This window comes from Carettochelys insculpta, chromosome 18 (assembly GCF_033958435.1).
Source record: "Carettochelys insculpta isolate YL-2023 chromosome 18, ASM3395843v1, whole genome shotgun sequence".
NCBI lineage: Eukaryota > Metazoa > Chordata > Testudines > Carettochelyidae > Carettochelys > Carettochelys insculpta.
This window is the reverse complement of record NC_134154.1, coordinates 16803437-16829720: the sequence shown is the minus strand read 5'-3', so window position 1 is coordinate 16829720 and position 26284 is coordinate 16803437. Positions and strand designations below refer to the sequence as shown.

The window sequence follows — 26284 nt, the reverse complement described above, 5'->3', positions numbered from 1 at the left end:
GAATGTGCCTCTGTAGTGGGCAATATTTGGTGGAGTGAAATACTGAGTTTGCTAGGAAGATATTCTTTAAAGGTTCATTAAATATTATCCCTCTGGGAGAATGGTGTTTTTAAGGCCCACCTTATTGTGTGGAATGGGAACATATTTGACTGGCAGTATTTCTCTGGGAGCAAACGTGATTGCTTCATTTTTATTTTTCCATGAAAACAGACAACTGCAATTACTTGCACTCTTGTTTCTCTGGATCATAAAACTGCAGATTCTTCTTTAGTATTTTTAGCCTTAGCTACTGTGAAGCTATAAATAGTTTTTGCTAATCTTCCTGTTGCTTCCTGTGTGGCTTTAGTTTCAGTTGCATTGTTGTAGTATTGTTTGGATTTTTTTAATTTATTTTTCTCTGTCCCTCCTGTTACAAGTGGCCTCTTTAACTCTTACTTCTGTGGATTCGAGGAAATGGTTGAGAAAATCACAGAGGCGGAGACGAGTGATTGCACCCAAAGCGGATATTTTGAGTGGTGTTTTTTTGCTAAGGTTAAAGCTTGTGAAAATAGAGCCTGATGTAATACCAGATTTCTTATGAAGTTGAGTAACCCCAGCAGGCTTGCTGCAGCAGTGCCCCTTAACGCCTATCATTTATCCCTGCTCCTTCACCCCCTGAAAACTGCTTCATTCAGTCCTTTTTCCACAAAACTTTATGACATTGGATCATTAATAATGATAAAATAAGCGGTTCATTGGCATTACATTTGTCATAGGAGACTACTTAATGATGCATAAGAAGACTGTATCTGGGCTTTTAGGAGCTATGTGGGTAGGACACATAAAATGAAAAATAATTATATGCTCCACTGTCATTGATGTGCTCATTATGGTCCTGGGACAGTCTCTGCCCAAGGAAGGGAATCAGGTTTTATCAAATTTTGCCCTAAAAATACTTTGTGAGCACATGCAGATTAGATCTCAGATGCAAACCCATCTTTGGTGCAGTAAACAGTTGACGTTTGATTTTTGTGGTTGCCCGATATAGCTATATATAGCCATTGAATGATCATAGATTTTTAGCCCCTCCTTATGGAGAGAGGTGTTGGGAGACCAGGATTTAAATCCCAACCCATCATAAATTTTTCTTTGTGACCTTGGGCAAGCTGCTTAGCGTCTGGGTGCTCAGGGTCCCTATGTATAAAATGGGGAGCATAACACTTCCTGTCCTCACAAGAGTGTTGAGGAGAAATGCTTTCAGGGTATTGAGTCCATCAGAAAGTACTCTAAAGAGTACAGTATAAATATATGGACAAGGGGAGAGACAGAGCTTTTACAGTGGAGAAAGTACTCTGATTTGTCTCAGTCATCTTTCAAGACACACAGATTTTTACTCCTGTTTAAAACTTCTTGGGAAGAGCCTCCCTTTCCTTATCTCCTCTCTTTAAAAGAACAAACACATGAAAGCCACTCCTCTTATTGACTGCCATTCCCTGGCTCCAGCTGCAGGCCGCACCAGAGGGCAAGGTGGTTGCTTTTGGCCCTGTGTCTTCAGGGCTCCACACTGACCACTAGTGGAGCCTTGCTGTCACCAAGACACAAACTCTTTGGCCAGACTTGTCCAGCTGCTTTCAGAAAACTTAGCTTGTGTGTAGGCTTGCCAGATGTCCCGCATGTGTGGGACAGTCCTGAATTTCCATGAAAAGTCCCGCATATACGCATAAATGCCCCATAGCTACATTTTTGCAGGACTGCAGGACCTGTCATGGAAATTCCTTGTCATGGTTGGGGTTCCCACAGCTGGGGCTGCCAGTGGGGCTCTGCATCCCAGATGGCTCCCAGCCACAGGAACCTTGACTGGGCAGGGGTGCAGGGTGACCCTGGCAGCCCCACGACTGGGAACTAGCTGTGGCACAGAGCCTGTGGGGTCTATGGCAACCCCTGCAACCCTACAGATAGGAGCCAGCTGGGGTTCGGGGTGCCCTGGCCTGGCGGCAGTCTCCCAGCCGTGGGTCTGCCAGAGATTCTGTGGCTGGGGCTGCCTATCCCACAAATCCTCCCCAAACATCTGGCAACCCTTCTTGTGGTGTCAGTGTTTAAGCCGTGTGCTTAACCTTGTGTGCTGTTACCCTCTTATCTTTGTCAAGTGCAACTCAAATAGAGATGCCTAGTAGCACATCTCTTGTCATAGATGGTGCCAATCTGCTGATGTAACTTAGAGGCCTCAGCTGATTAGAAAATAATGTTCTACAGTCCCTTTTCAAAGAGAGTGGAATGGGGTGTCACTCCTCAGGGCTGGAGGGAAGGGCCATCTAAAGCAACAAGGATTTGAAGATAACAGTGGCTTAGCAACATAAGGCTCATGGTAGGAAATAACTAGGCTCATTAGAACTAGGTGTTTAGCACCTGTATGTGGATCAACTCAATTTACTCTGATGCTATTAAATGGAAATGCATTTAACTTGCTTGATGGGGTACCTGTGTGATGAAACCTTAGAAACCTGGCAGGGGTGTGGAGAAGAATATCTAGCTCTGCTGAAGGAGCACTTGAGGGCCGCTCAAAGGAGTGGGGTGGGTAAGGTGCCTCTGAGTTGGCCTGATCTGAGGAATGCTCCGTCCTGGGCTGCTTCCTGTTTGCCCTAGTCTAAAGGTGCCTGCTGTCTATTAGTGGGGGCTGGGTTCCTTAAAATACAGGGAATCCTGGCTTGTGCCATGTTTCTCCTGATGTGTCCCCTGTGCCAGTTGCTCAAAACAGTGGTGATCAGTGTTCCCTGTAAGCTGGGTGCTTGGGCAGCCACAGGGGGAGATTCGGGTGGCATCCAGCTGATTGCTCACAGCATGCATTTCTATTGGTGGTATGCATTCACACCTGTCTTGGTGCACCTGACAAAATTTGTTCTGCTCATGGATGGAAAAATTTAGGGGAAACATTGGTGGCGATGTCTGTGTTGTACCCTCTGAAGATTTCACTGGGCTGGGGTGAGCTGCTTTTGAGCTTCTCTGCTGGCTTCAAGGCAACTGTGCACAGTTGTACTTACACAACTGTCCCAGCATCTTATACCTGTCTCGTCCATGTAGACGACAAGATCTTCTTGTTCTTTTTCCAAAGGGAGGAGTTTGCTGCCTGTCATGGACAGCAGCCTGAGTCACAGCTGTGGCCCTAACAGGAGCAGTTTCCTGTCAGGGCAGCAGCTGCGAGTCAAGCTGCCATTCCTGACAGGAGTGGGGAAACTGCCCGACTCTTGGCTGCCACCACTGACAAGAGAGGTTTCCTGGTTCCCGGGGTGGCAAGAAGTTGGGAGCCTGGCTCTCGGCTCCCCTCCACTGGCTTGACCCAGGAAACTGACCAAGGCTGTTGCCCTGGTCAGTTTCCTGGGTCCCGCAGGCTATGGGGAAATGGGAACCAGGCTCCTGGCCACTCTGGGAGCCAGGAAACTGACTAGCCCTGGTGGACTGGTCAGTTTCCCAGCCCCTGCAAGCCCAAGGAAGCCAGGAACTGTCTCTCCTCAACTTGTGGGAAAATTTTGAGTTAAGCAGAGGTTGCAAGAATGCAAATGCTGCATAACTAGAGGGTTTACTATATAGATGGAACTTCTAATCTCATTCAGATAATACACATGATCAGTCTGTTACTCCCCCAGGGACCAACTGAAGTATTTTCAGTAATTTGGCATGCCCATCCCTCCAGCATCAGGCACATTGGAGGGAAAGCAAGCATCACTTCCTAGCTAGGAATTGAAAAAGGTATACTATCTTGGTTCCCCTGACTAACACAAAGACTTGGCTGGAAAATTGCACCTTTTATTGGTTTCTGGGAAAGTAGGGAAATTCTGATACCTGGGTTTAATGAAAAGAGGAAGAAGAAAAATTACACTCTGTAACATCTGAGGAGAGGGCTAGAAGTAATGGGCCCAAACTGCAGCAAGGGAGGTTTAGGTTGGACATTAGGAAAAACTTCCTAGCTATCAGGATGGTTAAACACTGGAACAAATTGCCTAGGAAGGTTGTGGAATCTGCATCATTGGAGGTATTTAAGAGCAGGTTAGACAGTCATTTATCTAGGTGGTGCTTTGTCTTGCTGTGAGGGCAGGGGGCTGGATTTGATGACCTCTCGACATCTTTTCCAGTTCTAGTATTCTGTGATTCCATGAAAAGGAGATGAAGAACTTGGTAGCATCAGCCTACTGATGGCTCTGTCGACCAAACTTCCTTGTTCTCCCCTCTGAGGGACTCATGCTCATTGAATAGACAGGGATGTACTTACTGTTGCTTCCCACAGTTCCTGTTGCCTGGAAATGGTGAACTGTGACCAGCGTTTGCTGTGGGAGGCCATGGCTGCTGACAATCAATGTTAGCAGAACGTCTTGTAGCCTGCCAGTGGTTACCCTGTTGGGCCGCAGGTTCCCCACCGTTGGCCTGGATGGTCAGCTACTCAATGCCAGTTGCAAAAAGGGAAAAAAAACTACCAAAGACTGACCTCGTTCTCTTCTGCTGGCTTATGCTAGCCAGGCAACAATGCCTCATGGTCAGTGGAGTGAAAGGATAAAACTGGCAGGGTACCTAACCATTGTCCTTTTCCAGGAGATAGAGCACATTTGGTCAGTCTTTTTTACTTGAACATGATTTTATGCGGGCTTGTTGTCCTTGGGCTTATCTCATGCACTACAGGTACATACCGCATTCCTTGGCATCCTTTGTGGTGTTGGCCAATGCCTGCATCACCTGCCACATTATCGCTGCTGTGACTGGCAACCTCCATTGCCAGCTAACATTGGGACATTGGCTGTGGAGGAATTATTTTTAGACATTTGTGTCTCAGGACACAGGTATCCAGCGTGCCGCTTGAAATCACTAAGAAGACTGGCTTTGCCTGAGAGGTGGCACTTCTGAGGTCATTCTGGCCCATGTAAACCCATCTCTTATTCCATCCTGGAGTGAAGTTAGCATATCGCCTTGTGGATTGGCTGTAACTTGGAGGTGTGCCTGAGTGGACAGACTATCCTCTCTGGTCCTCAGCTGTGGATGTTAATGGTGGGAATCACTGCTATACATGGCCACCCTCAGCTTCCACACACTTTGGGGGATATTCCCTGTTGACTGATGATTGGGTTGGGCTTAATTATGAAAACCTGGTACAGATTCTATTGTTGTGTGGAGGAACATCTGAGAGTCTAGGAAATCATGATTTCTGTATTCAGAGTGATTTAGCTTATTCATGGGCAATTTTGTGGAAACATTAAAAAAATAAATAAATAAAAGGCTTCTTAGATGTCCCAACACTACTAAAAACCAAGGAAACCACTGGCAAATATTTCCACTAAGTATAGCCCTCTGAATAGTGAGGTGATATTTTTAGAGGGAGTGGCCTTATTGCAGTTCGGAAACTATGATCCTATTTTACTCACCATGTTGGTATAGTCCCATGACTGGATTTTCTACCTGTGTTTTCCTCACATGATACCATGTCTTACACAAGCCTGTGACAGGGAGAGTTAATAGTCTCTTTAGCATCCTTCTAGAAAAGGCAGCATTACTCAGCCTGTAATGAGAGATTCAGGGATGTCTCCCAGGAGTAATCAGAAACTAGAGTGTGGTTGTGTTTTGAATTTGACGATGATGCTCCAGTTACGGATGAGGTGCTGCTTGTGTTGCTGGTGTTTTGGCTGTGTCAGCATTTCCATTATGATAACTTTCACTGTGAAATCTTTGTGATTGGACTGTAAAAACATTTAGTCTGTGTGGAAGAGAAGGGTGATGTGGAGTTTTGAGGGATTCCAGCAACCTATGGTATAGGGGCACAGTGATGGAAACTAGAAGGGAGAGAAGATGTCTCCACTCCCTGGTTTGTTAGTGGTGCCACCTAAAGGTGTTGGGGAAGAATTCTTGCACCAAAGAGGGAAGGGTTGGAAAAGGAAGCTGTGGTCTCTGTAGAACAAAGTGCTTGTTACACCTTGGAGAAGGTGAACAACCTTTTAAGGAAGAAGTGGGGCCCCGGTAAAAAGACTGGGTAGAAATTAATTTTTGTCTCATTTATCTTTGCTTGGGTTTTCTGAGGAGATTTGGCCAGAGGGTCATGTGTCCAGCTCACAAATTAACCAAGGTGGGTAACATACACTATTTTTCTTTTATGGAGGAACCAAACTCCATCACAGACATGGGGAAGTGACCTCCCCACAGTCACTCAGCTGGTTAGTGGGAAAGCTGGGAAAAGCACCCAGGTCTCCCACATCCCAGTCCTTGCTTTATTTGCTAGGACACTTGTGTGAAATGTTGTGTCTGGACAGTTTGAGCAACCAGCTGTCTTGTAGCCCACAGAGAAGTTAGCATCCAGGCGACAGGAGGAATGATGTCTTCTGATCTAGCTTCTTAGTAATCAACTGGACATTAAGTATCACTTGTAGGGAATGAAATTTAAATCAATTATAGCTCCTATTTAGCAAAGCCTCTTACATCTCTGCAAAAAAGTGAACCTTCCTGCCAGGTGCAGTCCATCTTTGTGTTCTCAGATGGTGGTGAATGGGGGTCTGAAGAGAGGTGAAGTGCCAAATACACAGATAAAAAAGTTATATTTGTGTGTTCCAATAGAGTTTCTAACCCACTTCTTAATGTACACATTGCCAATCTGTGGGGAATCGTACTAGCTGGAGACTTTCTGAGGCTGATCCAAATATGTTTTCCTGTGAAAATCTAGTCGGTGTATGATGTATCTTGTGACACAGCAGCAGCCAGCAAAGGAACAGTAAGACAAGTTATTTCTTCTCTCCCATTCCTTGCTGTTAAACTGCCAGATATTTAAAGCTCCCCTACTCTCTGGCTTCTGACTCTGTCAAAGGCCTGGACTTTTTGTAATGGAAATGCTTTTTTCTCTGTTTATAATCAGTATTTCACAATGACATGAGGTTCATTTTGATTTCCAGACACAGACATTTGAAAACTAGGCATGTAATAAATAGGCATAAAAAGGGAAATTTAAAAAAGGCTGGTTAGTCATCCACCTCTCAAAGAAGGTCCCATAGGAGTTGGTCAAATTACTCTCAGGAGAGCCTTTGAAAATCTTCCCCTGAATCTCTGGTAGATTAGGTTAAGTTAGTGTGGGCTCCAGGTTTATGATTTTCCATTTAAGACAAAAAACTTTTACAGAACCTATTAACAGAACTGTGCTTTTGAGATCTAAAAGCAAACTTTTAATGAAAACAGTTCTATGTTTGGATTTAAATATAACTCCATGATGGGGGTGGGCTTTATGACCTCCTGAGGTCTCTTCCAGCTGTAGGTTTCTATGATTCTGTGTTTGCAATGGAAAGGATTAAGTAGCTAGTGCCGCAAACCCAACACAAGAAACTGACGGTTGCATTCTCATCACCTGATTCCCCAGTGCCCTGTGCCTTGTGTAGGCATTTACATCAGTCTGACTTGGGAGTATTTTACACACACATTGCTCCAGTGTGACTCACTGCTACAGGTTGAGTAAGGAGGACCAAGCTTTGTAATCTGCAATTTATCCAGGAATGAAAAATAAAGAATAAATAGAGAAAAATCAAATTTGATTGTTTGTTTTTAGCATCACTGGTTTTAAAATTTTGCTCTGAAAAGGAAATGTCACGCTAAGCGTGGCTTGGTCTGAATGGGACAGATTTCTTTTTATGAATATTAAATGCATCAGGTTAAGAAACGTCTGTTATTTATTAGCAAAGGGAGCTCTTCCCTTCCCACCTGAATATCAGAGCATTGGAAGGTCCCAGCCAGTTCAGGGTGCTGATGCTTTTTCTCTAGACAGTTTCCTGCCCTGTCACAACTCCTGCAATGCTCATATCATGCTCTCAGATCTTAGTGCCACTCTGGTAACTGATATGTTGGTATCTCAGTGCCCCTGACATGGGGAAACATGACTCCTGTAAGAACTGATTGGTTTTCAGTGTCCCAGCAAGTGGGGGCCTTGCACCCACTCTGACCTGTGTTTTCTCCTGTAAACTGTAGGTAAATGTCATCTTTGTCTTGGCAGGACTGCAGTATCCTGTCAGAGTTTGTCACTTGTCTGTGGCTTCTTGTTGCAACACATTACCCTGGTGTGGGTTTTTTTTTTTTGTTTTTGTTCTTGTGGTTTGTTTCACAGAAGTGTCTCAAACAGAGCTCCGAGTGCTAGCTTTAGGTATAAAGGCCCAGGCTTGTTCTGAGGTAAAGTCTAGTATTAGTGTTTGGGCTCTCTTTGACTGTGATGTGAAGTCTTCAACAACTGAAAAAGGTTTACGCATGGTGTGAAATCTCAGGAATTTGTTATCTTATCAAGAGCTGCTTACAAGCTGTCGGGCCAGGAGCTAAGTGTCTCCTGAAGGGAGTTGTGATAGCAAGGATCTTTTCACAGTGCGATGTGAGCCCAGGGTTCAAACTCAGGCCTTATCTCCCCACCATCTACACACAAATTGTGCTAACCCACAACTTGGACCTAGGATCCCCTGGAGGAAGAGGTTCTGAGACAGAGTCCAGCTACGACCTGGAATTCAAGTTCTGTTGCTTTGCAGTGTAGACACAACCCCCCTGGACTAGGGCTGTGGGAGTCCATCAGAAGTATCCCACTTACCAATTTTCTTTGTCCTCTGGACAGTTGAGCTTGGTGGCAGTCCAGTTCCTCACACTGCACTGCCAACAAAGGATGAGGGTGACTACGTGTTTTGAGTGTGCGAGAAAGTCTGGTGATTGGACTCAAGTCTGCACAGTGCAGTGCAGATGTTGGAGCCCCAGACTGGGACCCAGTGTCTAACAGTTCCTAAGCTGGAGTTACAAATGAGTTTAAATGCTCGGACCCTATGTTAACAAATCCAGGGTCTGAGTAGTAACAGAGAGGTAGCTGTGTTGGTCTGTACTCCAACAAAACAAAACAGCAGAAAAGGAGCATGTTAAAGGCGAACAAAATGGTTTATTTGGTGATGAACTTTTGTGGGACAGACCCACTTCATCAGATCAATCTCATTTCCAATACAGACTGACATTTATAAGTACAGAGGACCAAAAAAATTGCAATAAAAACTGACAAATCAAGTACATAGGACTGAAGGAGGGGTATTAGAGGAGGGGGGATGCTAAGTGTCCTGCCTGAGTGTCCAGGGTCTGCTAACGAATTCTACTAACCTGGGGTTAACACTGAGGGGTAGAGATGCCCATACAGGCTACTAGGATCTGAAGAAGGATATGCACTTGTTTGAAGAGATGCCTGTATTTTAGAAGACTTGTGTTTGGTCAGAAGGTGATGCACAGTCTCCTTCAGGTCAGTGGAGGTTTTGATTTGATTTGGGGCCCCCAGAAAAGCACAATGTTGTTGCTTTCATTTGGCTGAGCTGGTTATTATGTTGTTTTGCTCATAGTAATTAAATGGACATTAGAGTATTTATCTGTGGGGTGTAGAGGAGGGTGGTTTCAACCAACATGCAACCAGACACTGAGGACAGCTGCCTAGGGAGTTATTTATATGTGGAACATTTTCCTTCTCTTCATAAATTCTGCTTAGAAACTTGAGAATTGTTTTTCCTATTGACTTTGGGTCACATTGTCCCATCCATTTCATAAGCGTGGTGTGTGGAAGGGACCAACTGTTAGTGTGGAAGCAGAACCCCTCTTGGGTGGTTGCAGATCTCTCTCAGTGCAGGGAGGTCTAGCTCTGAGGAGTTTGGTTTAAATCCTGGATTCTTGTGAAAACTAAACCCCTGGATCTGGATACCCCTGCAGTTTGGATCTGATCCTTCTTACTTAGGGAGAGGAGGGGAGGGGAAAGGGATTTTCTCTTTGTCTGACATACATCTTAATTAGGGTCAAAATTGGAGTGTGTTGGGTCTGGATCCACCAAAACAGACCTCCAGGATGGCAAGTGGAGTTGGTTATGTGACTCTCAGCTGCTTTCTGCTTTCCATCCCACATATAGCACTTTTGCTTCCTGGAGTACTGTATATGCAGTGACGAGGGGGGTGTCTTTTCTTTTCAATGTAGGACTTCTACTAGAAGCAGGTGGCAGCATTGCTGGTCCACTCCAGCTCTAGGGTCTGGATCACAAAGGTTCTTCCTGAAACTTGCCCCCATTGATATCTCTGTCTGCAGGTGCAGAAGTGCCGTGTTACCCCATATCCATGCAGAGACTTAACATTCTAGCAACCCAGGGAATGTTAATTTAGCATTATCTCCCCTCTGCCTTATCCCCTCCCCTTGTTTGTTTTGCATCTAAGCGAACTTTTGCCTTCTCAGGAGCATGTCTAAAAATATTCCTCCATTCTTTACTGGCAGGGAAATGAGGGAGGTGAAGGGTAGGAGCAAGATGTGAGTGGGAGGCCTGTGGATGAATAGGGTCCCATGGGGACATGCTTCATGATGTTGCTGCATGTTAGGCCGCGAGCCAAATGAATGTTTTCCAGATGTGTTTGTTTTACAGCTACTTCGAGAAAGGTGGTTATTGATAAGTGCGCCTGCTATTCAGACTAATGTGGCTATTGTCTCTTATCTTGTTTCAGTCCAAATGTGACAAGGCAGAGCCGTCATTTCCTAACACCAACGTACCCCCTCTCTCCCAAATGCCCCTTTTTTAAAGGGTTGCCTATTCATTCTGTTCAGAAGGTGGGCAACAAAATGGCAAATGAAATTTAATGTGAATAAGTGTAAAGTAATGAACACTGGAAAAAATAACCCCAAGTATACATGATGGGGGGGCTAATTTAGCTACAACTAATCACGAAAGTTATTGTGGATAGTTCTCCGAATACTTCCACGCAGTGGACAGTGCCAGTCAAAAAAGCAAATAGGAAGTTAGGAATTATTAAAAAAGGGATAGAAAATAAGACAAAACCTTTTACTGCCCCTTTATAAAACTGTGGTATGCCCACATCTTGAATACTGCGTGAAGATGTTTTCTCACCTCAAAAAAGATATTTTGGTATTAGAAAAGGTTCAGAAAAGGGGAACTAAAATGATTAGGGGTTTGAAACCGGTCTCATAAGAAGAAAGGTTAAAGAGACTGGGACTTTTCAGTTTAGAAGAGAGAAGATTGAGGGGAGGGTATGATAGAGGTATATAAAATAATGAGCAGTGTGGAGAGGGTGAATAAGGGAAGTTATTTACTTTTTCCCATAATATAAGAACTGGAGGGCACCAAATGAAATTAAAGGGCAGCAGGTTTAAAACTAATAAAAGAATGTTCTTTTTCACACAGCACACAGTCAACCTGTGGAATTCCTTGCCAGAGGAGGCTGTGAAGGCTGGGACTATAAGAGAGTTCAAAGAAGAGCTAGATAAAGTCATGGAGGATAGGTCCAGAAAAGGCTATTAGCCAGGGGGAAGAAATGGTGTCCCTGGCCTCTGTTTGTCAGAGGCTGGACATAGATGGCAGGAGAAAAGTTGCTTGATCGTTGTCTTCAATCACCCTCCTCTGGGGCACCTGACACTGGCCACTGTCAGCAGACTGTATGCTGGGCTAAATGGACCTTTGGTCTGACCCAGTAATGGCCATTCTTATGTTCTAAAGGTTTAATCAGAGACGTTTCTTATGTCCAAGAATGTAGCAGGTGCTGCTACCAGGTTAACCACCCAGGTCCATCCAGCTGAAAACAGAGACCTATGCACTAGCTGCACCCTTTTGGGGCATCAAAGGTCCAGGGCCTGATAAGTAGTGGCTTCCTTCTCTATCCACAGATTAGCTAGGCTAGGAATGAGTTTCTTAAACTATGTGCTGCTGAACACTGGTGTTCCATAAACAGCTCACAGGTGTGCCACATGTTGAAATAATTCAAAGTTTTACAATAAATAGCTATTGTATGATAGGGTATTTTCTGTTATTAAAACCAGATACAATGTTACTACTTCACTGCTCTGATACCTGTTCATATTACTTCTTGTTTTTGCAATATACCTTGCTGTTTGTTTTTTGAGAGTCTGACAGCAATTTTTCTTTTAAGAAAATTTTCATAGGTGTTCTGCATAAAAAATATTATTGTTTGGTGTTCCATGGTCTCCAAAAGTTTAAAAAATCCTGATCTAAGATTCAGTCCCACTGTCTTCCTGACACTGAGCCAGCTGCTGAGTGGAAGGAGAGAGATGAAAAGACTACGGATAAATGTATGCTGCAGTTAAATCCCCATGACCGGCCTGTGTCCTCTGACCTGGGCTCGGTGGGCTGTAATACTGCAGTGTAGATGCTTGGGCTGGAAGTAGCTCTGTTCCTCTCCTATCCACGTTGTACTTTACAGCTCAACACAAGCCAGCCATAGGTATTTATTTGCAGCATAGATAGATCACCTCTGAATCACAGTGGGCCGGAGCCCCAGGGTTCTCTGGTTACACCAACAAAAGAAAATAATGCAGTGTGATTCAGGCCCCATGTACGGCATCTCTGCAGAGAACCATCGAGGTAATATTAAGTGGTTCTGTTTTGATTTTAAGTTCAGCTTGTCAGAAGATCTATTTCTCCACACCCATTTAGTAACTCCAAGGCTAGGCTCTGAGCTGTATTGTATGCTGCTCCTTTTCTTGGTGCAGTCAGTGGGCCCTCGCGCGAATCTCATTTAAAACAGATGGTGTATATATCCCTGGCTATCTTCAGTCAGCAGCTGTCACCAAAGAGTTTGGAAGGCCGGGCTAAGCAGCATATTCTGTATCTGCTGTAAAATGCAGGAGCCTTTTCCGCCAGAGGAAAAGCTTCCAAGCCAGGAAGGTCCTTTGCATCTGGGTTTGTCTGTTGGACCTGATGGGGAGTTGGCTGCATGATCCATGTCGATAAGACTGCTTTCCATACATGAGAGGAAGTATTCCTGTTGGCAAGGCTGCCTTCAGCTCTCTGAGGTGACTTTGGACCTGTTTTTGTCCTGTAAAAGAAACATTACCAGAAACTATACTTAACGACCCATAAAGTGACAGCCTCTCAGTGGTGGTTTTATTAGCTAGAACAGTGTTTCCCAAACTTAAAACATTTGCATACCCCTTTCAGGACTTCAGCCTTATCAGCGTACCCCGTCTCCCCATTCCGTCCCAGTGCTTATCTCCTGATTTTTGGTAATTTATTCTCTGCCGCATACTCTTTTAAATCCTTTTGAGTACCACCACTGGTACATGTACCACACTTTGGGAGACACTGAGCTAGAAGGTTTTTGGTGTGGACAGTGTGTTTTCATTCACTGATTTCTGCTGTATCAAACATTTGGTTACGTGCAGTAATAGTAGCTGTTCTACTTGGTTGAGATCTTCTAAACAGGTGGATGGTTCAGGTAATAGGTTGTATTTGTTACTGACTTCATCCTGAATAGACTGTCTCTGCAAATGTAGGCCCCAGTCTAAGCCCATTGAAGTTAATGAAAAGGCATTCATTGACTTCAGCAGATGTTGGATCAGGCGTGTAATGCTGTCCCCGGGGTACTTGATTGACAGATCTTGAGGCTTAAGTCCTCTGTCTAGGCTAGGCCATCTCCACCAGCCTATATACAAGTCTTGCCTATGAGCTTTATTGTTTTGTACTTTGAAGTTAGTGTGTGCTAGAGTTGTACTGTAAGGTAGTTTTGAATGTGAAGGCCTTTGTAGTCTATATTTAGTGACAACAGTGTTGTGTGAATGTTGCATAATTGGGTTGATTATGAGATTTGGTCATTACTAATCTGGATCACACTGGTTTAGAGTTTTGTAAGATGTTACTGTTTTGGTGGTCTCACTGGACTGATTCGTGTTAGTTTTGTAGCTCCACAAATAAGAAGCAGTCCTTTAGCAGCTTAAAGACTAACACATTTATTAAGTAATGAGCTTTTGTGGGTGAGACCCATGAAAAGTTAGTCTTTAAGTGCTGCAGAACTGCTTGTTGTCACTGGAATGATTTTGGAGCTTGTGCATTTCTCAGTTGTATGTTGTGTATATAGTCAAAGCATCTTCCTGATGGACACCCAAGATGATGTAGCCAACTGATGAGTGTGTGTTACGGGTCTCCACTCTGTGCCTGATCCCAGAGGATGTGTGTCTGTTACAGCTTCCACTGGACCCCTTTGGCTATTTAGTTCAGACTGTATCTTTTCCTGCTATTGTCCCTGGAGATCATGAATTCAGTCCGTGGTGTGTGAACAAAGATGGCAGTCATCATGCTGGGCATAGCTGAGAAGAGACCAAAGGTATGCTTGGCATCAGGGTGATCTGCCTCTCATTGCCCTGAACGGTCTGTTCAGGTCAGTGCTGAGACTCATTAGTTTCTCTTCTATGGCTTCTAGTTTGTTTCTGAGACTGAGGTAATTTTAACAGTAGGCCCCGTACTGCAGTCCCTGGTGACCTGCAAGATCTGGATTTTTTTAATTGTCAAATATTTTCAATTCCTGATGGCGAAGTTTTAATACAGGATTTAAAAGCCATTTGCACATAGGCAGTGAGTATGTGACTTGTCCATGCTTCTGCTTTGTATTTCTTTTCTACTCTCTTCAGACTTACTTGGCTCTTTCTGTGAAAGGAAAGGGGGCCTGTGTATTTTTTTTCTGCTATTCTGTTCTCACCAATCCCATACAGACCTCTGGAAACAGTGCATTAATGAATGGGGTTATCATAGTAGCAAGAATGACACCTCTTCCTTTTGTTTCCTAAGCTTTGTCTTCAGTTTGTCTGTAGGGCAGGGTCTAGACAGGAGAAGGATGGTGTTGTGAGAGGAAACGTCCTTGGTGATTTTTTTTTCCCTCCAAAATAGTGGGATGAAGCTGACATACTAGGTCAGGAGAAACTAATGTTGGTATGTCTGCTTCACTTCTGATATGCCGCCCCCAGTCTGTCTGGCAGGGGAGTTTAAAGGATCACAACATGGTTAGGCCATTAGATTGGGGCAGGCAAAATTAGGGCCTGCAGGCCAGATTTGGTCAGCCAGATATTCAGATCCAGCCTACCATGATCCTCTGGGATGACCCACAAACCAATGGGATCCTTGGGCAGGCACCTTGCCTGCTGCACCCCACCCCCCATGCTGCTCAAAGCAGCCGGCTGCTAGGGGCAGCAAGTGTATTTTTATATGGCGAAGATCCTTTGTGCCCCAGCAACCGGCTCAGTCTTCATGCCACACAGAGATACATGTGCTGGTCCCAGCAGGCGGGGGCCCCTTTGAGTGTTGTGTGGGAGCCTGCACGAGTGTCAGAAAAACGGCCACACTGGATCAGACCAAAGGTCCTTCTTGCCCAGTTTCTTGTCTTCCAGCCAATGCCAGATGCCCCAAATGGAGTGAACAGAACAGGATCATCAAAGTGATCCCTCTCCTGCAATTCATTTCCCCTCTTTGACAAACTGAGGCTAGGGACACCATTCCTCCCTGTCCTGGCTAATAGCCACCAATGGACCTAACCTCATGAATTTATCTAATTCTCTTTTTGAACTTTCTTAAAGTCTTGGTCTTCACAGCATCCTCTGTCCTGCTGGGCTGCTGGCCAGCAGCTTCCTTGGGTAAGAACATCCCAGCCAGAGCCTTTGTCTGGGACCGGCTCCCACGCCCCAACCTGCTGTCCCAGGTCACAGATCTAACCCTCTGCACTTCCTCCTGCACTCCTGCCCCCCGTCACAGTCTTACCTCTAATCCCTTCCATCTATGTGCAAATAAAATTTTGATTTGTGCTCCATGGCATGGGTGGATGTGCACTGCCAGTAGGGAAACCTGCTGCTGGCTGGGGGTTTGGTGGGTGTCCAGTTAATCAGCTGGGGTAGGGGTTGAATCTCTCCTGTGCAGCCACCCAAGCACTTGGCTTGCAGGGAACATGGGTCACAGCTCCCTCCCAGACACTGTGTCCCCTCTGCATTCCTCCCCAGTCAGAATCCACTCCTGCACTCCAATCCCCTGCCCCAAGTCGCAACTCCTCCTGCACCCAAATTCCTTAGCAGACCCTACGCTCCTTCCTGCACCCCAGTCCCTTATCCTGAGCTCCTTTCCACACCCAGCCCCTGTCCCAGATCCCACAAGCCCTCCATTAGTATTGAAGAAAAGTGCAGCCCTGGACCACTTACTAGAGTCTTAGGATTGGCCCCACCCCACCTTAGATGTTTTAACAAACTGGACCATCCTTTGTAGTTTCCACAACTGCACCCCATTACCGTAAGGGCTCCAGCACAATGCTAGTCTATGGCAACTTCTGCTGTGCTGCTATCTTAAAATTGCATTTCCTTAATGATGGCAGTAATCCCTCAAGGTACGCAAGGGTTGTGTTCGATGCAGCCTTCGTGTACCTTGGATTTCGGGTAAGTCGGGGGGCGGGCTTGGGGGATGGGTGTGGGCCCTGGTAGAGGGATCAGGTGGCACCCATGGCTGCTGCTTCGTGGGGGCTCTGGGCGGGGAGCACTTGCGGTTGCTGCTTCCCCAGGGCTTGGTGCAGCCGGGAGGAGCAGCCCCCCGCCCGCCCCCCATAGCTCCATGTCTCATGTTTGGGACAGGGAGATAAGATCGCCCAACCAGAGCCCCATGCGGGGGTTGGGGGGGTGAGCTGGGTGGAGGGTTTGAATGGGGGGCGTGCACAGGGGCAGCGTGCCTGAGCGTTGGGGGGGGGATTGGAGCCCTGCGCAGTGCGCCGTGGGCTGGGATCCGGAGCTATACACATGGGGGGGCAGGGTGAGCTGGGGCCATGGGAAGGTTGACCCGGTTGGGGGGGGTTGGGGCCTGGGCATGCAGGTGGGGTGTTGGAGCTGGGTCTTGAGGGGTGGGGTGGAGGGGAGCCCCAGTTGTGCGGCTGGAGCCCCCTGCTGGGGGAGGTGAGCTGGGGTGCGCCGAGGGGGGTGAGCTGGGGCCACAAGGATGGGAGAGTTGAGGGGGTTGAGCCAGCATAGGGGTTTAACAGGGGTGAACCAGCCTGGCTGGTGTCACTCTGGGAAGCAGCAGGAAGGGGGTTTTAGCCCACCTGGCTGGCTGCAGCCGCAGGTAGCTAGGTGGGCTAAAAGCTTACCCCCTACCTTCCCAGGACAATGCCTAGCAATGCTCTGGGAAGCAGGGGGAAGGGGCTTTTGGCCTGCCTGACTGCCTGCTGCTGTGGGAAACTAGACAGGCTGACCACCCATCAGCTTCATATTGTGCAAAACTCGTGTTAATGCAAATTTTGTGCAACTTGAAGCCACGTAGAGCGAGGATTTACTGTATCGGTTTGTGCATCCATTCATTAATGCACTACTTCCACTGGTCTGTATGGGACTGGTGATAACAGGAGACCAGAAAAAATATACAGCCCCCACCTTTCATTTCACAGAAAGAGCCTAGTAAGTCTGAAGAGAGTTGAAAAGAAGTACAAAGCAGAAATGAAACAGTGCGTCTGTTGGTTTGTAGACAGTAGATTGTGAGTATATACTTCCCTCTCTTTTCCACATTTTAACACTCAGTTAACCAGAACCTTCACTGCTAGTATCTCTAATGGAAGAACTACAAATTGGGCAACAGTCCAGGATGATGCAGAGTCCTTTGGTTGTGTCCCTCTGACACTATAAAGGAAAGTGGATTGCATGTCAGTGAATTGCAGGGCTGCTGTTCCCTGAGAAGGCAGAAGCATTGTCTCTGTGTGTGGGGGGTTTTTTTCCCTCCCCTCAACTGGTGGCAAAATTAGAGCTGCTGCTATATAAATTGGCAAACAGAAACAGGAGGCCCAAGTGGAGCACCCTCAATGTCTTTCGTACACCAGCTCTGCAATGGAATAATGAACTGGAGTCATATTGTCAAGATTGATACACAAGTGACTCTCTTTGGCACACTCGTGGGCCTATCCTCTACTTTGGGCCCTTTGAGGCAAAAAGTCCAGCCCGATAAATTTTTCTTTGTTTTGTTGATGAACAAAATACATATGCTGGGTGTGGTGACAACTGCAAGAAAAGAGATTTGGGTTCTGCACTTCCAAGTTTTTGTAAATGAATTCTAAAAGGGAGAACATTAGGAGTCTATTAAAACTTCTCTATTATAATCCCAGTAAGTAACTGTTATCACTGGCTACGTCTACACGGGTATGCTACATCGAAATAGCTTATTTTGATGTAGCGACATCGAAATAAGCTATTTTGATGAATAGCGTCTACACGTCCTCCAGGGCTGGTGCCGTCGACATTCAGCGTTGACGTTGGGCAGCACCACATCGAAGTAGGCGCTGCAGGGGAGCGTCTACATGCCACAGCGGCACACATCGAAATAAGGGTGCCAGGAACAGCTGCAAACAGGGTCACAGGGCAGACTAGCACTTCCAGGGCAACAGCTAGCCACTCCCTTAAAGGGCCCCTCCCAGACACACGCAGCCTGCACAGCAGCACGCGGTTTGCAGAGCCATAGGCACGCACACCTCAGCGAAGCAGTTATGGACCCCCAGCAGCAGCAGCAGCAGCCAGAGGTCCACCCAGCTGCCCCTGCAGGAGCAGTGCTCGCCCTGCTCAATGCCATGCAGGAGGCAGCTGATCACCTTTTATTCGTGGAAGAGGAGCTGCTCCCAGGGGAGGAGGAAGCAACCCCAGACCCTGCTGCCCCCTGCCCCCCCCCCGCCGCACACACCGCCGGCTGTGGAGCTACCCCATGAGCACCGACTGGTGGGAGCGGCTGGTGCTCGGTGAGTCGGACGACGACCGCTGGCTCCAGAACTTTCATATGAGCCGGCAGACATTTCTGGAGCTCTGCCAGTGGCTCACCCCCGCACTGAGGCACCAGGACACCACCATGCGGCGTGCCCTCAGCGTGGAGAAACGGGTCGGCATCACTGTCTGGAAGCTGGCCACTCCAGACAGCTACCGATCCGTGAGCCAGCGGTTTGGCGTCGGCAAGGCCACCGTCGGGGCTGTCCTCATGGAGGTAAGAGGACCCACGGAGAGGGGAGGGGAGCCCTGGGAGGGGAGGGCCAGACACACCCTGCACACCCCTCATTGGTGCTCTCCCATGTCCTTCCCCTGCAGGTCGTCTGCGCCATCAACGCCCTGCTCCTCCACAGGCTCATGCGGCTTGGGGACCCGGATGCCGCCATCGTGGGGTTTGCCACCCTGGGCTTCCCAAATTGCTTTGGGGCTCTGGATGGGACCCATATCCCCATCCGAGCTCCAGAGCACAGCGGAGAACACTTCCTGAACAGGAAGAGCTACCATTTGGTGGTCCTCCAGGCCTTGGTGGACAGCCGGGGCCGCTTCCTGGACATTTATGTTGGGTGGCCTGGGAGCACCCACGACACCCGAGTATTCCGGAATTCGGGCCTGTGCCACCGGCTGGAGGCGGGGACCTACATCCCCCAGCGGGAGATCCCTGTGGGGGACACCACGATGCCCCTCTGCGTCGTCGCAGACGCGGCATACCCCCTCCGGCCCTGGCTCATGCACCCGTACACGGGCCATGTCACCGCCAGCCAGAAGCGCTTCAACACGTGCCTCAACCACGCACGCCAGGTGGTGGAGCGCACATTTGGCCACCTCAAAGGGCGCTGGAGGTGTCTCCTCACCCACCTTGATGCGGGCCCCACCAACGCCCCCCAGATTGTGGGCGCGTGCAGCGCCCTCCACAACCTGGTGGAGAGCAAGGGGGAGGCCTTCTTTCAGGGCTCGGTTGTGGAGGCTGGCAGGGCTGACATGCAGCCACCTGCTTCCCCCAGTCGCCAGGTGGACCCCGAGGGGATCTGGGTCCGGGAGGCCCTGTGGGACCATTTCGACCAGGCTGCGGGGTGAATGCTGGCAGGCCCCCCACTGCACCCCCCCCATCTTCCACAACACTCCCTGCCCCTACACCCACACCACAGAGCACCCAAGAGCACCCCCCCACCACCACTTTTCTTGCAAATAAAAATAGACCTGTTGTTCGTGACACCACAAAACGGTGAATTCTTATGATATTATTACTACAAATACAAATATTATATATTATATGATAAACAAACAGTGGAACACAAGGAAGGGGAGAAGTATTTACATGGGGGAGCAGGTATCATAAAATAACAGGGGTCTAATACAAACTATATACAACATAAAGGGGATATGTACAAAGGAGGAGGGGGGCACGTCCTGGGCCCCGCACCCCCTAATGTCCAGCGCTAGGGGTTGGCGGGCGCGACCCTTGTCTCGGCCTCAGCCCTGGCTGGGGCTGGCTGGGGGCCGGGCGAACTGGCAGATACAGCCGGCGGGTGTCAGCAGGCCCCAGGTCCCCCTTGGCGGAAGGCCCCTCAGTGGTGGACGGCGGTGGGACGGTGGCTGGAGCAGCGGGTGGAGCAGACAGGGTGGGCAGAGCGGTGGCCGGCGCGGCATGGGGGGCCAGGTAGTCCATGATGCGCTCAAACATGCGCATAAAGGCCCCTCATGCCTCCTGGCGCCAGGCCAGCGCCCGCTCCTGCAGATGGAGGTGCTGCTCGTCCACCCGCAGGCGCTGCTCCGAGACCTCCAGCTGCCGCCGGAGGATCGCAAGCAGCTGGGGGTCCGTCGCCATCCAGTGGTGGTGCTGGGTCCGCCATTGTCCCCGCCCTGGGGCTGGTCGGTGCTCCGCCGAGGGGCTGGCCTGCAGTGATGGCCCCGGTGGGCTCTCCGGGACCACTGACACCTCGCCGGCGCTCTCCGGGGCCTCCGATGGTGCAGCTGCGGAACGGGGCAAGAAGAGTGGAGACAGCTGTTAGTGTGGGCCCCGAGCTGTGGCCCTTGTCCCCCCACTCTTCTGCTGCTGGTTCCCCATCCCCGTCCCCAGGAGATGCTGCTGCTGCTGATGGGTGTCCCACCTCCTACCCCCGGGGGACCCTAGGTTCCGCTCCCCCCAGCCCCGGGGATGGGGCATGGCACTGTCCTGCTGGGGGGGCAGGGGCTGATGCACTCTTCTGAGGGACATGCCACTGCTGTCCTTGGGGCCATGGTCATCTGGGCATGTGGAGGGCCCTGGTCATGTCTGTTGTCCCCGCCCCTCAACCCCAGGGGTGTGCACCAGGGGGGGTACATACCTGGTGCTCCGCTCCCACGGTCGGGGGACACCCTCTGGGCAGATGCCCTGCTGGAGCTCCGGGATGGCAGGATGATCCTCAGCCCTCCGTCGCTGGAGGAGGATTCCCCCTCCTCCTCCTCTGGCATCCCAGGGGTGGGCTCCTGGGTGGGCCCCTGGGGTGCGGGGCTTGCCTCCGGGACGCACTCCACCTCCGGGGCCTGTGGGGGCTCGTTGGCCGAGGTGTCAAGAGTGGCCGGCGGGGAGGAGGTGTGCCGGTGGCCCAGGATGGCCCTGAGCTCCCTGTAAAAGGGGCAAGTGACAGGGGCAGCCCCAGATCGGCCGGCCGCATCCCGGGCCCGGGCGTAACCCTGCCACAGTTCCTTGACCTTACTCCTGACGTGGTCAGGAGTGCGGGCAGGGTGACCCCGGCTGGCCAGGCCCTCGGCCAGCTGAGTGAATGCATCCGCGTTCCGCCTCTTGCTCCCCATTACCTGGAGCACCTCCTCCTCGCTCCAGAGCCCCAGCAGGTCCCGGATCTCAGCCTCCGTCCAGGAGGGGCCCCGCTGCCTCTTCCCTGGCTGTCTGGCTGTCTGGGAGCCCTGGCTCCCCTTGGCGGGGGATGCCCTGGGGGCACTTGAGGGGCTGGTGGGCGGCCATCGCAGCGGGGGGGGGCGGTGTCTGTGGGCTGCAGGGAGGCATGCAGGTTGGCCGCGTGTTACAGCTGCTGCCTGCACGCTCTCTCAGCTTCCTGCACAGGAAGGCAGGAGGCGGGGAGCTTTAAGGGGCCACTGCACACGGTGACCATAGAGCTTAGGGGCTGGAGAGAGCGTCTCTCAACCCCTCAGCTGATGGCCACCATGGCGGACCCCGCTATTTCGATGTTGCGGGACGTGGATCAGCTACATGTGCCCTACTTTGACGTTCAATGTCGAAATAGGGCGCTATTTCCATCTCCTCATGAGGATAGCGACTTTGACGTCTCGCCGCCTTACGTCAATGTCAACTTCGAAATAGTGCTCGCCACGTGTAGACGTGGCAGGCGCTATTTCGAAGTTGGTGCAGCTACTTCGAAGTAGCCAGCACGTGTAGACGCGGCTACTAGCAGTAAGTTTTTTCCCCCAGAAAGTTTGTCTTTAGGGATATGAACATAAAAATGGCCACACAGGGTCAGACCAAAGGTCCTTCTTGCTCTGCATCCTGTCTTCCAACAGTGGCCAATGCCAGATGCCCCAGAGGGAGTGAACAGAACAAGTAATCACCAAAGCAGTCCCTCTCCTGTCATCCATTTCCAGCCTCTGATGGAGGTTATGGACATCATTCCTACTTATCTTGGCTAATATCCGTTGATGGACCTAACCTCCATAAATTTATCTAATTTTCTTTGAACCCTCTTAAAGGCTTGGTCTTCATAACCTATTCTGGCAAATAGTTCTGCAGGTTGGCTGTGTGAAGAACTTCCTTTTATTAGTTTTAAACCTACTACCCATTAATTTCATTTGGTTACCTCTAGTTCTTATGGGAATAAGTAAATTAGTTTGCCTTATTCACTTTCTCCAGACCTGGATCTTAAGCAAGTTACCCCAGATGTGCCTGGCATAAATAATGCTGGCAAAAGTGGCTAAAAATGTGGAAAATCCGCCCCACCCCCACACTGTGTATGTAAATCCCCACTAGGGAACTAAATTTCAAACACAGCCCTTCCCCAGGCTCCTTTGTATGTCCCCTGATCTCAGCCACAGCCCTGCTGTGGAGGAGCGGTGAGCTGTGTTCACCTGAAATGTTTGCATCACAAGTGAAAGAGTGACACACACACACACACACAGCACATTTTGGATTAAGAATCTGTACCTTGTTAGAAAATGGAACTGAGGGGAGACCTTTTCACTTTCCATTGGAAAGAGGGATGATTATGTACAATATTGGCTTGAATTTGCATCAGACCTGTTCTGTGGCACAAATGCTGTTCTGCTTCCCAGTGAGGTTTGAAACACACACCAGAGGAGGGTCAGTGTATCTTTTAATTCAAGCAGCTAGAATCTTACGGTCTGACAGGTAACTTTCAGGTATTTCTTTGCTTCTTCTGCCGCCTAGCCTGGAATGGTAAAACCTGAAACGTAAAGCTCTGTTCCTAGGCAAGCTGAATGGAGTCTGTTTCTCCTGTCTATCCAGGCACTTATATAGCATCTAAATTATCTTTAAGTGTGGTGTATACACATTAACTACCGAACCAAATCCCCTTCTGGTACATTTCCACTGAGTTCAAAATAGATTACAAAGGTTAATGTATAGTTTGATCTTCCAACTAATAGATCTGTCCCATCCATACGAGTGCCTGTCTAATCAGTTATCAGAGGGTTTTGCAAGCTTGTATGATTCTTTACTTGCATGAAATAGAATGCACCACCACCAGAGGATCCTGTTATGCCACATTGGTAATGAGTTAGGCTTTGTCCACACTGCCAGTTGAACCACAAAAATGTTGTCATTCACAGGTGATTAACCTCCCTTCCACTCTAGAGAGGCAAAAGCTGTCCCACAGAAAGTGGCAGTATAAACAGCTTGTTGGCAGTGTCCCGCTTGTAGGGAGTGTAAATATTTGCCAACAAACGTCATTTACACAGTTGTGTCATACCTGCATTGCTAAAAGTTGTGTAGTGTATATCAGGGTGAGCACACTTTTTATATTGGGCCCTATTTTCTGTCCCTGCAATTAGCAAGGCACCCCAACCTGTCTATTGTAATCCAAACTGATGGACATTTCAGTTACGGTCATATGGAAAAGACTCTTTCAGCATGTGTAAACATAAGTCTGTAGAATGTAAAAGCTTTATTAAATCAGCAGATAAATGCAAATACACACACACACACACACACACACTCTCTCTCTCTCTCTCTCTCTCTCTCTCTCTCTCTCTCTCTCGTACACAAAAACATTCTTCAACATTGTAATGAGATGGATGAGCCTGAGACCCAGCAGCCAGTCGTGCTGTGCCCCCTTTATGAAATTTTACCCACCCCCCCACTTTGCGCACCCTTGGTGTAGACAAAGCTTCTGTCCTCCCAAAGACTGTGCTAGTTAAGTATTATTGTTTTACAGGTGGAACAATCAAGGCTTAAAAAGATTAAAGGAGATCAATTTTTTTTTTCCCCATTTCATCAGAAGTTCATGGCTGTTGCTGGGTGTTCAGCATTTCTGAAAATGGGCAACTGTCTCTGGCTACTTGGGAAGCTTGTATTAGACCTGGGAATAATCCCCAAACCTTCTGACTCCCAGTCAGTGCTGGAAGCACAGATTCTTTTCCCGGTACTTTTGAACAGAATGTGAAAGCCAGTTGACTTGAAGCACACATTCCTTCTAAATGTGGGGGTTTGAAACCAAGCCCCGTCTCATACATTTCTTGTCCTACATGGAAATTGAACAAAAATGCCCTTAAAGTAACCACAGTAAATTGCTCACTGGCCAAACCCAAGAGACCTTTTAAAATTCAGGTTGGCCTAGTGGCTGGGACAGCTGTGAGAGTTCAAACTGCCAGCCCTTGGGCCTAGTGAGCACTTTGAACCAGGGAACTGTTTGCTGCCAGGCTGCTGTTGATTTGCCTGTCTGAATGCATTGTTGGAGGAAGGCCACTTATTTTGCATGCTTCTGTTTCTTGGCTTTTGTGCGTTGCAGGTAGTTAAAGGTCAACATATTTAACTCTTGCTTGCAATCCTTGAATCTCTGACTGTCATTTCCAGGACAAATCTCAACCAGAATTACGAAGAGGTGGCCAAGGCCTGGACAAAAGAGAGCTGTTATGACACAGACTTGATGGACTGCTGAGTCCTTTCAGTAGGCGAGAGGAAAGGAGTGATGGGGAGAGCTGAGGGCTGTTTTTAAAGCTCAGATTTTGATGGCAGTTGGTGGAGACTGGTGCTTTTTCCCCCCTTTTGACCATGAAGCCCTACAGAGAGAGGTGGACAGTACAGCAGGTGCTGAGTGATTTTGTAACGAAGATTTTGGACTGGGATCAGGTAGAGGGATTCAGTTCTTCCCTCTAGTCCCGATGTGAAATCACCTCCATGTAGATAAGTCATTACAACTTTTGTATTCCAGTACAGTATAGGGCCTCATGTGAGCTGACAGTGGCTTTTAGGATGTGGACAGATATAGTTTCTTCCAGTTGTTGATTTAAGGGAAATGTGGCAAAACCCATTGAAGTTACCTGTAAACAGACTAGAGGTGGGGAGTCTGAGGCTGGGAGGACGAACAAGAGCCTCTGGCTGATGATTGATTAAGGTACTATTTTTCAGAAGTGCCTAAGGTGCCTAAGGCTTAACTGAAAGTCAGTGGGACATAAGCTCCCAAATTAGGCACTCCTGGAAAAGGTTTCTCGTAAATTAATAACATTTTTGGGTGTGTTCTTGTACAGGAGCCTAGAGCTGAAAACAGGCACGTTTTTAGCACCGGAATGCCACTGACCTATTTTGCAAATACTCTCATAGTTAGTTTGTTCTGCTCCCACCTTGTGCTGAGTTTTACGATAGTCGTAGATTGTGAGCTTTCTGGGGGCTGGGACAATCTGTGTTTTACTTGTTTGTACTGCTTCTGGCACTATAGAGCTCTGAGGTCTGGAGGCAGTGCCTCAGTGACAATATGTTAAGAGACGCAGGAGTGACCAGGCAAAACTAGAGCCATTGTTCGACAATGAAAGTCACTTCTACCTTAATAACTGTCATTTTTGAAGACCTATTTCATAGCATGTCTGAGCAGGATTTGAATTCCTTCAGGAAGTTGGAAGAGCTTGTGTCTTTGGTTCGGTCTGGGTTGCCTTGGTCTGGTAGAAAACGTGTTTACCTACTGTTACAGTACTGTTGAATCTTTTACTTCATTTGTAGCTTCTGTCTGGCTTTTGCTGGGGCAAAGAGGTTGAAAAAAACTAGAGTCCTGCAAATTTGTGGCTATCTGTGGGTATCCACATCTGGAAGTGGATATCCATGGCTCATTTTTGTAGATATAGATGTCACTGTGGACACAAATTTTGCATCTACACAGGGCTCTAAGAATGTCCCATTCCGCAGGGGAAAATAAGGATAATACCCCCAGCCAGCTTTTCATAGTGGTTGGGAGTGAAAAGTGGCTGGCACTGAACTACTGTGCCAAGAGAGCATTCCAAGGCTGTGCACATAAACTCTAGAGGAACAGCTGTCCATTTGGGACCTGATGCCAGACTCAGCTCCCACTTAGTTCCACATTTGGAAAGAATTGTAGTTGCTTGCTGACATCAAGCCCTTTAATTTGTTGGTATGTTTAACTATTGCTCTGTGTTCATGTATATTTAGAAATAAGGCAAAAAAATCCACTGTTAGACCAAGACTTCAGTTTGAACTTGCAATCTGTGTGGACGCAGCAAGATGGCATCAGGTTGTGCTGTGATTCCCTGGTGATTTGCTTACAGGAAGGCCTCA

The 26284-nt window shown here is 48.2% G+C and overlaps 1 protein-coding gene across 3 annotated transcripts in view; it reads left to right on the top strand.

Moving 5' to 3' along the window:
- ULK1 (unc-51 like autophagy activating kinase 1) overlaps positions 1–26284 on the top strand; it is a 135078-nt gene that overhangs the window by 3690 nt on the left and 105104 nt on the right. The window lies entirely within an intron of this gene.